Consider the following 13,296-nt stretch of genomic DNA (forward strand, 5'->3'; position numbering starts at 1 on the left):
GAGGAATAAAAGAAGAAGGAGCATCTCACAGGCAGCTTGATCCTTTGGGATCAGAATAAAACATGCATTCAAGTGCTCATTGCTTCTCACAGCATGTGTGTTACTATACCAAAGAGAGGTGATGTTTTTGTTTGCTCTGATGGGACAAACTTCAGCATAGGGTTTTGTCTCTTCTACCTATTCCCCCTGTCTCCTGCCTTCTCTCTCACACTCACATTCATCTGTAAATTAATAAGCATATGTGATACTTGTCCTTTTAATGAATTCTTAATTGAATTGATAATAAGACAGGAAGACTGTGTGAGAGATTCATTGTACTTTGTATATGCCTGATATTGTTAGATGTGTTTTGTCACATAGCCAAACATTTTTAAATGTATTCCACCAAACTCCATAGAGCAGTGCTGTGACATCTGGGCCTTGGCTGTTAGCTGTGGAATTTGTGTGTGTTGTCTTTGCATCTCATCCCTCTTGTGTGAATAACTTTGCTGTGAGTGCTCAACTGACAGGGAACTAACATTGTTTGCCACGATCTCTAGAATTTGCATTACTCATTTAGCTACTGTCCTAGGAGATTTAAGCTGTGTCCTATTTCCTGCTGTTGGATTAAAACCCTGCTGCAGTAACTGTGGGACTCACCTGTTGGTGGAAGCACCCATGCTCCTTCAACCACAGCTGCATCTGCTGCATTCAGGTCTCAGCATTTGTTGCAGGTGTGAGGAAAAGCCCATATTAGCAGCAGATGTGTGACAACAAGCAGATATACAGCATTCTGCCTTTTAACACCCTGCCCTGCAGAGTGTGGGTGGGAGTTGCAGCTGTTTGCTTGTTGCAGGGCATGGCATTGATGATAGAGGAAACATTGTGTGGGGGTTTTAGCTTCTGTGCCTTTCCAAAGGTGCTGAGCTCTTCTGCATTTGGTCTCCCCAAAGCTGTCTCTCTGTATTCCAGCATAGTTCACAGTGTCATTGCTGTGAATCAAACACCTGTGGATAGATCCCTTGGAGCAAGCATCCTCCTTCCGTTTTCTTACAGATATCCAGAGATTGCAATCTCAAAGTGCTTTTGTTTGTTTGCTTGGGGTTTTGTTTTGTTTGTTTGTTTTTCTTGGATGGTGTTTTTGGGGAATGGAGGCAGTTTCTTTTTCCTGGTTCTTATGTACTTTGCTGTGCAGAGGGCCGCTCTGGGCAGAGAACCAATGCTGCAAATCCTGAGTCACAGGTGCATGGATCTTAGCTGAGGAGGTTGGTGTTCCAGGCATCGCTTGGGATCCCGGCCATTTGAAGAAGTGCTTGAGGTTGTTGTCCATTGATAAAGCCATTGATAAAATGCAGCTGGCAGTGTTTGTCCAGCTCCAAGGACAGAGCTGACACCAGTAATGCACTCGTGGTGCTCAGGGCTGTGTGTGGCGTCAAACCAGAGTTTAAACTCTGCAGGACACATCAGGTTTGAATTCTCTGATTTCAGAGTCAGTTTGTAGCATGTTGGAAGTGACTGTCAGAGGGTTGTTTTGAAGCTTTTGTCCCTGTAAATTTTTCTGACTCTTTTTTTGTATGACAGTTCATGTTTTTATTTTATTTTCCCTGTGACTAAGGGAATCTTTTCTCTATGTGTATGCTTATTGCAGGCAGTATTTAATATAGTCCTGTTGATTCTCATGTAATAATGAGAACCCATCAAAAGATGCAGTCTTAATCTGACAAGGTTTATGGATGCTTTGTTGTTCTCTAGCAATAAAAAACCCCCTCTTAAAAATTTTGCAAAAATTCTCTTGTATTTCATGTCTTGACATGGTGTTATGTTGTTGGTTGGATTTGATGATCTCAGAGGTCTTTTCCAACCGAAATGATTCTGTGGCCACTTCAGTGTTTTCTCCTCTTTAAAAAAGCATATCTGCACCTGGGCAATCCTGCTTGCCCTTGTAATATTTACTTGCTAACCTTTTGTCTTAAAAATAGTAAACCATGTTTGTCAAATAACATAGCAGGTCACAGCACTTCAGGCATCTTAAAAATTACCTGTCAGTCCTGGTAGTGCACTGCAAGTGTCAGACACTGAGAATGTGAAGCAATGGCTCCTGTGCAAGGTTCTTGTGTCTTGAGCTGCTTCTGATCTACCAATAAATTCAAAGAACTTCACATCTGGTTGTGAGCCAGAGCAATAGACAATTCATATGTTGGAAATAAACAGGTGAAGTTCATGAGTGACTCTCATGTAAACATGATTTTTAAAGTATGGACTTTTTTAATGGCTGGGATCCTTGTTTAGTTTGGATGTATAGGCTTGGAATACGGTCTTCCATCTGAATGGATTTTTTACTGTTTTTGCTTTAATTTCTCTTATGTTCCATAAGTATCTCGCTAGTGCTGCTTTGGTGTTTATAGGTTTTGAGATGGTTTTTTCCTACATGAACACACAATTTTCTGAGGAGCACCACAAATAATTGTCCTTTCACAAACATTTTTTCTCCCCCTCTCATATTATTAAAGGCCCATTGAGTCTGAAAATTAAGTAATGTAGCTTCCTACAAACATGCATATTTTTCAGCGTAATTGGAAGATGTTTTGGATTACTGTCTTCAGGCCTGTGGAGCCAAGAACCCAATTATAGGCATGGTTAGAAGGCGATCGTGTGCATTAGTCAGATTATAACAAGATTCCAATAATGTAAAATTGCTGCACGACAAATTAGTTTGTATAGTTTTGACAGTTGTTGCCTTTAATAAACGAAATTATAAAGCAATACACAGCTGCAGCGCTTGTGAAATTGAAGAAAAATTGACTCTTATTTTCCTGACAGAATCTTTTCCACAGAGCAGGACCGTGGGCATGCGTGGGTCTGGTTTGAGTTGTTCAAACCAGAGTTTTGTGAGTCCATCTGTCCCAAGATGATTTTCTCTGAGGAGATGAAAGACACGTTACAAGAGCTGCATTTAAGACTTTGTCAGGCACCACCTTTTTACTGTTAGTGATGACAGATGCAGTCACAATCTTTTGTGATGACACTTCTAAAGCTAAGATTTGGAGGGGTTAATTGTAATTTATGTATAAATGGTGACTAGATTAATGCTGCTTGCCTTTTTTCACTAGAAACCTGAGCTCAAGTCTCCTGGCAGAGTGCAGGAGCCATCGATGTGGTAGCTCCATGTACCAATTGAATTAGATCTCTGAAATCCAAGAACCTGTTGTTCCCTGGAGTACGGTGTTACTACAACACTATAAAACAAAGCAAAATCTTCTACACTTTAGCAATCAGGCTATTCAATCAGTAGCTTTTTTACACTTTTCTGTCCTGAGCTATATTCCAGCTGCAGGTTTGAGAACCACTGTGGCTGCCAAGTGATGTTTGTATCTATGCTGGCAAGTCTCTATTTTAGTGATATGGACTTTAATTAGATATGACAGAATTATGATACAACCTGCTTTGGGTCCAGTTTAGGAACAAGCCCCATTATTTTCACATGCATTTCCAAGCAAATTAAAGCCCAGTTTGAGGTGTGTGCTCCATCCCAGCTACTTGATACCTGTTCAAAAGGCAGGGAGACTGTGGCAGCACATGGTCACTGCCCTGCAGTTTGGAGCTTTCCTTTTCACTGTCCAGGAGCAGCAAGGGCAAACCTCATTTCTGAGTGTCCTTGGCTGCTGTCGCTTGCAGGGTTTCAGCTCCTGCACTTTTCTCCTGGGAGAACATGATGGCACTGACTTAATGGGGGTAAATGGGAAGATGAAGGCTGCTCGTTTTCTGTGCGTGGTGAGGGTGAATCTCTGGTCATGAATTCTGAGGCAGGCACAAAGTACAGAGCAGCCTTCTGCTCCCACAGTGCTGACACTGATATTGGTTGATGGCGTTAAGTAAAGCTGCTGGAGATTGTGTAGAGTGGCAAGGGAGTAAAGGAAAAAGAACAGAAAAATGTATTTATTTACCGAATTTGAAAATGGTAAAATGGAGGCTTTTCAGGAATGAGAATGATGACCAGCTTTACAGTGCTTTTGAGTGGCTTACATTTTGAAGGGTGGTGGTTGTTTTTTGGTTTGGTTTGGTTTTTTTTTTTTGAAAAAGAGCTGTGAGCTCCAGACATCATTTTTAATGAGTATGCAAAATACTGGCTGTAGTATCTGCAACACCAGTCATGAAACACTACTCTTGGAGGCAGTCTTTAAAAATTAAGTACTTCTGCCTTCCAGTTTTGAAAAAAATAATCCTGTGTTTGATTTTTTTCAATAAGCAAATCCTTATAAAACTTAAATGCTTTAAGCCAAATAGCATGCATTATGGTCAGGCCAAAGAACTGGAATATCTGTCAAATAAAAAGAATGAGCATTGCAGCATCTTGTTTCCAAAATAGTTGTACACACTTCTTGCTTCCTTCATGTGCCCTTGGCAGTCAGTCAGCTGTAAGACTTTTTGAACACCATGATGTGCTCTGAAAATATCCTCTGCACTTCGTAAATCGTTAAGAGGATGAATTATGGAAATGACAGTGGGTAAGGAAGAGCAGCAGAGATGCACATTCACTTGGGACATTGCCTTGAGGCTGGTGTCATTTGTTGGTTGGATGGTCTTTGAAATAGAGGCATTAGAGGGAATAAGTTGTAGCAAGCAGATGAAATATCTCATTTGTAGTCATACTCATTGCACAGAAAGAAAACAACATCAAATATCATTAACAGGTGGTCTAGTGGGAAGGCAGCAGTAAACAATACTTCCTAAAAGTAGGTAATTCTTCTCTCCCTGATGGGCCACATTCAGTTTGTAAAATGCACATCAGTATTTTTTATGACCACATAGTTTACTTTTTTGTCGTGTTTTCCCTAACTACATATGGTTTAAAATCAAAACAAGCAAAACCCTTGTCAGTCATTAAAAAAAAAAGTTACTTGTTTGTTTGTTGAAAAAAATCTTTTGATTATTTTTACTTTTTTTTTTTAATTTAAAAATTGAGACTTAAGTCCCAGTATAACAGCAGTAGGGATTTTGTTTAAAAGAAATGCAAGAGAAGAAAAATCAAAAAATGTTTTGGAAAAAACAAGGAGCATGCTCTAGTGGCAAGTTAATCCAGCAGGGCTTTCTAGGGTGCCCATCCTCCACTTTCACTGATATTAATCAGCTTCTTCAAGAAAGTGACATTTTCACAGAATCTTATTAAATTAAATTTACCATCTCTGTTGCTCTCCAGTGCCAAGGCAAATGCAATGTGTTTACATGTGGCATCATCACATATATTGGTGATAGTGAGATGAAATTCCTGCTCTCTAATTAATTTTGCAGTGGGGAAGTTATGTCTATTTTTGCAGATGGTTTTTAAATGCACAGATATTTTAAGCTGCAGAGGGGAAGATTTCATGCTCACGATGCACAAATTCTTATGGAGTGTGAGCATTTTAGTAACAGACACAGTTGTTAAGTTTGCCTGTTAGCATCACGTAAAATGTTGGGTTCTCAAGCCCTGCACATTTTTGCAGTGTTTTCTGTTCTAGTCCTCTCCCAAGGCTGGAAAATTTCTTTACTCCTTCCTCTCTCGTTCAACTTTTTCATTAATGAGACTGTAGGTTTACAGTTTGATTCTCTTCACGTTTCTGAAATACACATAGATAGGCATCTTGTAAGAAAGAAAAATAAAATAATAAGTACCTTTGAAGTAATTCACAGCTGAAGAGTATGTGTAGTAATGGAAATTATGCCCTGTGATTATAGGTGAGCACCCTGAGATGGGCTTCATTTCCTCATATCTCTTGGTAGAAATATAATTAAATGTGAAGTTTTTATCCTACATCCTTCACTGTATGTGAAGGTTTTTTTGCCACGAATTCTATTCACATCACGAATATTATAAATATATATATAGAGAGAGCCTTTAGTAATGTGTCTCTGCAGCACATGCTAAAATTTTTATTCTTATTTATTAATTTGAAAAACATAAAAAATATAATTTATTGGATTCTCTGATGGTTGTGTTATGAGTTGCAAGTGCCTGCAGAAGTAGCTGACTATCAGGATCCATCTGAAAAATTTCTTTTATTGCTTAGTCATTCCTAAAAACCCTGTGAAGTTAGGCCATGCATTTCATTGTTGCTGTTCCTCAGCCCTCTCCATGCCATGGCTGAGATAACTGAGCAGGTTTCTGCTGTTGTAGGGAGGTTCATGCAATGGTGAAATTCTGTGTTCAGTGTTTTGTGTTTTCTGTGGGGAATTGTGGAGAGAAAAGGAATTCCTCTTAAAGCAGCTCCTGTTGAGGGTGTGGTGGTTCTCTGCTCTCCTGTAGGGCCTCCGGGTTCTTTCTCTTGTTTGGCTTCATTTTGGGGGTAATTCCAGTTATTTCCTTCAGCAGAGTTTGTTCCAAATGAATGAAAAATCCTTAATGTAAACATAAAGTGTACAAGGTTCAAAGCATAAAAGTTGAAACTTACTGCTCTGTCTTGTTTGTTCAACCAGCAGGATCAACATCCCCTTTTCATGACCTTTTGCACTTGGAGTTAAAATTTTATAAGCTTTTAAACTTTGCTTCTGATTGTTTTTTCCAAATCAAATTTTAGCAATGCAGTTGGCATATACAGTTAGGTTTCTAGAAATGATCAAAGCAGTACATAATAGCCTAGCAGGGAATTAAAATTACATTAATGGAGGGTCAGGACCTTTTCACTTAGTTCTTGTGAAGTACTGTCAGTGTTAAAGGAGGACCAGGACGCTTTTCCATACCAGGGTGGTGGTATAATGCTTTTGGAGATTATTCTGTATTTGGCTGTTGGAGGGAAAGAGGAGAAGCTTGCTTGATTCTCTTGGGAACTGACACATGGAAAATGATTGCTGACCAAAATACTCTGTGGCTCCCCAGTCAAAAGAGGGAAAAAAACTTTCAAGTCTTATTGAGCGTAGCAACAGACTAAATAGCAGAGGGTTTCTTAGAGGTCACTGCTTTTAGGATGATGGAAAGTCTGAAATGGTAAGGCCTGTTTAAGGCATGGGTTGCCTTCCTTGGTTTTAATCCTAGTATTAAGGAGGTGCTTTGGAAGTTTTAGTGTTACTTGTAATGAATTTTGTGAGCCTTTGTAGCTGGAGTTCAGTACTTAAAAACTTGTTTGTTCCTTTCCTGATCCCCTTCCAGAGGGCAGAGTTTGCTGCTTCACTACTGAGTGCATCCTGCTTCAAACAGCATTTTTTTGACATGTGAATTCTTTTCTTGTGGTGCCCAGACAGTGTTCCTGTGCTTCTGCCTTCAAATCTTCTCCTTAATCCTTTGGTTTACATAAGACCACTTTCTAATGATTTAATCTGTAATGAATATTTGTGATAGGAATCAGCATGTTACACAAATACAGGATCACTAATTATCCTGATCACAAGTGTGTAATGTTTTCATTTTGAAGTCACCTGTAGAAATTAACTTAATGAGGGTGGTTTAAGGATTGCTCATATAACTGGCTCTTTATAATTTGTTGGTATGAAATTCAGCTCCTGAATGGTCACATTTGAAAACACTGGATGGTTTGGTCATGGCCTTGTGTTTCCTGGTTTTTATCTTCCCATTGAATCATTTTATTTGTATTGGTTAACTCTGCAATATCTATTGCATCAATACTGAACCCTTTGTAAACTTTTTCTGGAGTCTCATGAAGTTCCCCTTTGTCAATGTGGACAGACAAAAAGAACAGAAATTCCTTTGAAGCTAATGTGCTGTTCTGTGGTGGGGATTTGCTTTCAACTAAAAGAGTGAGAAGAGGATGGAGTTGAAACTGTGACTGTAATTTGTTTTTTAAAATAAATTCTATGTAAATAATTAAAGTCTCTAATTTTTGTTTATTTTCTTAACTAAGCATATATTGTTATCAGTAGGAAACTGAATGTTGTTTTAACTCTTTCAGTAAAAAGACTGGTAGAAAAATAGCTTTTATCCTTTTTTCATCCTTTAAAATAAATATTGATAGAAACTATCATAATATGGTTTGTGTTACAGGTGGTGTAATACCAAGGGCTGTACTGCTGCCACATCACAATTTTGTGGGGTTTCAGAGAGTAGTTCTGGTAAGGACACTCAATGATTTATCTATTTATTTGTCATAAAAGTGGACTGTAGTTTGGTACAATTTAGTATTACGTGCATTTACAGTATTTGTTAGGTATCAGTTTCTGCAGTTCACTGAATCCTTACATTAAGTGTTCTTTTATTCAATGGTCTTTAACAGCTCCTTTTGGAGCTGTTAGTGTCTCATGTGTAAATCCATATTCATTTTGTTGAGAGTTATGATATAACACATCAATTCACAGTATGGAAATAATAATAAATAGATCTTTTGTCAAAACACATTGTAAAAACTGTATTGTCTTCTTGAAGTGTGGAGTCACTTTTGCCTCTGTGTGTATCAGTTCTTAAAAAAGGGTGTAAAATTACTGTATTTTGATTATAGTATGTTTTTTTTCAAGTGCTAAAGTCTTGTCTTCTTAGAGGAAAATCCAAGTGTGTGGTTTAGAGGGCAAATATCCAGACTGTGTGCTTTTATTGGTGTCTTCTTAAATGTGATGTAGTCATGATTTTGCAGTTATTTTCTTTAAATGTATGTAACTGCAATCCCTGTATCATTTCATTTGGTTTTGGAAACTTTCCTTAGATATATTTACTTATCTCTTCTCCGTGGCTGGAGTTACAAGGGAGATGAGATTACCTATACTGATTCTTAGAAAGGGAAAATTCCTTGTGCACCAGGCCATCAGCAGCCATGCTCAAGTATTGTGCAAGAGCACAATTGAGCATTTGTTCTTTCAGCAGGAGATAACTGAGACCACATTTGTATCTGTAGAATTTTTAATATATACCATAATTTAACAAATGTCTTGTGGGTGTAGCAGATGTCTTTTCTTTCCCCTGCACCCCCTTCCTTTTTTATTTTATTTTATTTTTTAATTTTTTAATTTGCAGTCCCTTAAAATTTTTGGCAAACTCTCTATGTGTACTGTCCTAGGTCATTAGAGGGCACTCAAAGACAGAGATAATTTATTTTAACAAACCTTACCTTGCAAGTAGCCCCCCACAAGGCAGAGAAGGATATTGCTGATGTTCTTCGTGGCCTTGCAGGGTAGTGTGGTACTGGCTCTGCTCCAGCACATCACTTTAGCAGCTGAAGGCAGCTGGGCTGGAATATGTTTAAATATTCTTCTGGATTGATCTGTATCCATGTGCACTTTCTAAAAACAAGGTGGGGTCCACAAGAACTTCTCAATTGGGTTTTCTGGTCAAGCTAAGAAACAAATAAGGTGTTGGAGATATTGAGGAGAGAGAGGGGTGTCCTTGCTTGAGAAATCTCTGGATTGATAAATTAAAGCAGCAAAAGGTGTTGGAAGTTGTGAGTGAATAAAGACTGAAACTATTTTCCCTTCTGCCATGGCATTAGGTTGGTTTATCTAAAATAACTGGGCATGGCACTGCTCACACTGTGTGATTTCCAGTCCTGTAAATCCATAATGCCTCCAGCATGCACCACTCATGCATGTAGGCTTACTTCAGAATTTCTAAGTCTTGGAGTGGCAGAAAATGGGCTTTCAGATTTACAGGAGGGAAATGGCTTTGGGAAGGTTTGAGTAGCATCACTCAAGAATGTTAAATGGCAATTCTGCAAAGTAAAAACATCATAGCTTTATAAATATTGTAAGAAAAGAAAGATGATGGGAGCTCTTTGAAGTCTGAGAAATACTGAAAATTTTTCAAAATGTTGTGAGCAATTTGTGCAGTACTTATTAAAGTATAATGTCATCTGGAGAAGTCATGGACTTCTTCATCTCTATCATCTCTTTATTTTCAAATAATGCTCCCATTACTGGAAATGGGTGAGCAGAATTTTACGTGCGTAGGATCTGTTTGAGGCGAGGTAGAGGTAACCAAAGACGACGAGTTTCTTTTTGTCAAAAGCCATCCTATGTAATTTGTTTGACAGTGAGCTAGCAGAAGCAGCTCCTGTGATTGGTTAATTCTGCAGAAAGCAGAGCAGAGGTCACTTGTGGGACAAGCTGCAGCCCATTGCAGTGCAGCTGCCTGTGTAATAGTGGCCTGCAGTTACAAGGCAGGGTGTATTTCCATCTCTGCTAATGCTTTAGCTTGACTCAGCAAAAGTGGTTTTTCTACACAAAGCTGTGGTTGTCTTTCCAATTGCATCAGTGGAGGAGCATTTTAATTCAAAATAGCACCTTCTGCTGGAGGGGGGTCCTTATCAGACAGATGAGGTATTGTCAGGTTTTGAATAGTTTGCTTCAAAGGGGATTAATTAAAAAATTAGTGAGAACAGATGTCTGATGTTGGCCTGAACAGTCAGAAAGAAGAGGAAATGTCCTGGGTTTGAACTTTTTATCTTAATTGGATCCCTTGTGACTCTCAGCCCATTTGATAAGAGTTTATTCAGTAGACTCTCCTGCTTCTACTGTACCAAGCCAACAGCTTTAAATTTTAAGGTTTTTATGTATGGATTAGGCACTCAGGAAAGTTTTTGCGTACAGCTTGGGAGGATGATTCCTTCACAAAACAAAAACTTTATATACCACAGGCTGCTTTAGTATAGCTTTTTTATATCCCATGTGCTATACAGAAAAGCAAAATAGTGTTCTTTTAAATGAATGTCATATATAATGACATTCAAAAATATATTTTAAAATATATTTTAAAATATATTTTTGAATGTCATTATATATTCTTGTACAGGTGTGTTCAGGCTCCTTTTACCAGTTACACCTTCTGTTGAGTGCCAAATTAGCAAGAGGAACATTTGGTATGCTGCTTTAATCTTCTAAGATCAACAATGCAATTACTTCTAGAGATGCAGGTGACTTTGCAATGTGTAGGAGCTGTCTGGGGCTGTGTTATGGCAGGCACAATCATCCAATCTCTGGGAATTTTTCCTTTGCAGTAGTATAAATATGCCTTTAGACTTAAGCACTGATGAAGTATCAGAACTTGGCATTTATTCAAAGTTGTCCTTAGTGTGGGATAATTTGAGTTAGGCAAAATATTCCAATTTCTACAGGCAAGGAAAGAAGCTTGTTTTTATTTTTCAGAGCTTTCTGTGAAAGAAAAGGCTTGTCTTGATGATTCAGATATTGGAACAGTTCCCAGTAAAAAAAAAAAAAGGTATATTGCAGGGTATGGAAAATCTGGTCAAGGAGGCTGATGGCACTGACAGTGTCTTGTGCCTGTTCCATGTATTACAGACATATCATTTCACCATACATGCTATTCTTAATATTCTGTCAAAAGACCCTTGATACAGCTTCATTTTGAGGGAAAAAAAAAGCAGATGCTGAAGGCAGAAGGGGGATCAGCTTAATGTCTAGGCAACTTTTGGAGGCACGAGTGAGTTTTTCATCAAATATATATATATGCTTGAAGGGAAAAATCAATACAACTTCTTATTGAACTTTGGGTATAGCTAATATAGATGGAGATGTCTCTGCCAAAATACACAGCACTAATACCTAGCCAGTGCAGGTTTGCTCATGAAAACCTCCACAGTCAGGTTTGAGGTATGGTACAGAGTGGGACGTGGGGATGCAGAGATGGAATGTGTGCATTGAGGGTGGTTCCTGTAGCAGAAACTGAAAACTGTATAAATCAAGGGAGGAGATACTTGCAGGCTTGGAAAACAACCTGTCCTTTGTTGCGGAGTTCCTGGGGGTGAGGTGTGTTTGTCAGAGCTGCCTGTGTGCCCACCAGGGTCACTGCTCTGCCCCTCTCGTCCCTTGGTTGTCACCTCACCTGAAGGGACCATGATGACAGAATGGTGGCCCAGGAATAATGCCCAGTCTTTCATTTGGTAAAATTAAAGCAGCATTCTGCCCTAATGACTGACCCCTGGGGCTCCTACCCCACCTCTGGCCACTTTCCTAGGCTGTCTCAGGAACACACTCCTGCCTCCCTCCTGCCTTGGCAGCTCTAAGATGTTACTGTTGCTTTATTCCTCTATTACTTCATGGTAAATCACACCACCATTGCAGACTGACATACAGAGCAGTGAAAAAAGAAATGGGAATTTCTACATTGGTCTCACATTCCCGATATTTTCAGTTGCAGATGGAAAATAGGATGAGCAGAGTGACGATGCTGTGTCACTGCCTGGGACAGTGAATCAGGGCTGTCTGCAGCTGCAGTCACTCGTGTTCTCAGTGGCCATGCCCTGTGTCTGTAGCAGGGCTGAGATCATGGGTATTCCTTCCCTAATATTTGATTTAACAAATAAGAGCTCTGCCTCTTTGAATACCAAAAGCAATGTTTGTCAGACAGTGATTGTTCCTTAATTTCTTTCATAACTTTTGAGGGATAGGTCTTGGTAGGAAGTAGCCACAAAAGGCAAGGACAACACATCCTGTTCTTCATTAGAAATAATTCTGATATGGCATCTAAGTGATCTAGGTGCTACTGGAAAATGTAGCTGCCTAACTTTAAAGTTCACCTGAAATTAAATCTTTAAATTCACCAAAGTGAACACAGTTGGTTTCTGATCCACTTCACAGGCCCTTTTTCTGAAATAAATTTGTAAGTGTTAAATTTGTTTTAATTAGTACATCTTTTTTTAAAATGAGGAACATCTGATTTAGTTTTTTTTCCCCTGCTAATTGGTCTTTAACTATTGAAAAAAACCTTAGGTGAAGATGGTTTTGTACTGCCCTTTTGAACCTGATGCTGTTTACACTGGTAACTGATTTCTGTCATTTGTCCTCAGACACTGCAGTTTGATTATTCCTGAACAACAATGTGCTGTAGTTCTAAGATGGCTTCTTAAAGACCCAGAGCTGTAGTTTGCACTTTTTCATACTGGTGTTGCTTTTGGTTTTATTTCAGAATAAGATGGTGTATGAGGAAAGGAGGCTTTTTTTGCCGGTCAGCAGCCAGTAGGGCAGGGATGGTGCAGGAGAGTGGGAGTAGACATGGCTCTTGGAGATTCACATGTATTCTGGTTTTGCATTCATGTGACCAGTTGCAGAAACACATTATCTGGGACTTTTGGTTTGGCAAAAACTGGGGGGGGTGGTTCCATTTTTTTCAAGATCCTGCCCTCATAATGGTTATTTACCTGCAGATTCCCACAGGCTCATTTGAGGCTGATTTAGTGAACAGGGCTGGATGTGAAACTGCTTGGGCAAAGCAAAGAGTTGAGTTTTTAATCTGAGGGTAAACTTTCTTAAGCTTTCTTTAGAACTCCATTCATCCATAATGCTGCAGTCAGTTGAGTTACACGTCTTTAAATCTCTTGAGGTGAGCATATTGGGGCTAGAAGAACTTGTCATTTTACATTTAATTTATTCCAGCCTTTAGGATCTGTT

The 13,296-nt window shown here is 39.0% G+C and overlaps 1 protein-coding gene across 4 annotated transcripts in view; it reads left to right on the plus strand.

The window, feature by feature from the left end:
* The window catches only part of TBL1XR1 (TBL1X/Y related 1), a 108,530-nt gene that overhangs the window by 62,242 nt on the left and 32,992 nt on the right, over positions 1–13,296 (plus strand). For 2 of the 4 annotated variants that reach the window (XM_074547415.1, XM_074547417.1), the window contains exon 3: positions 7,952–8,019. The exons of the other annotated variants lie outside the window; for them this stretch is intronic. The gene's annotated coding sequence lies outside the window, so the exon portion shown is untranslated. The remainder of the gene's footprint in view (positions 1–7,951; positions 8,020–13,296) is intronic. 4 annotated transcript variants of the gene reach the window in all.

The sequence above is a fragment of the Zonotrichia albicollis genome, chromosome 9, assembly GCF_047830755.1.
Source record: "Zonotrichia albicollis isolate bZonAlb1 chromosome 9, bZonAlb1.hap1, whole genome shotgun sequence".
Taxonomy (NCBI): Eukaryota; Metazoa; Chordata; class Aves; order Passeriformes; family Passerellidae; genus Zonotrichia; species Zonotrichia albicollis.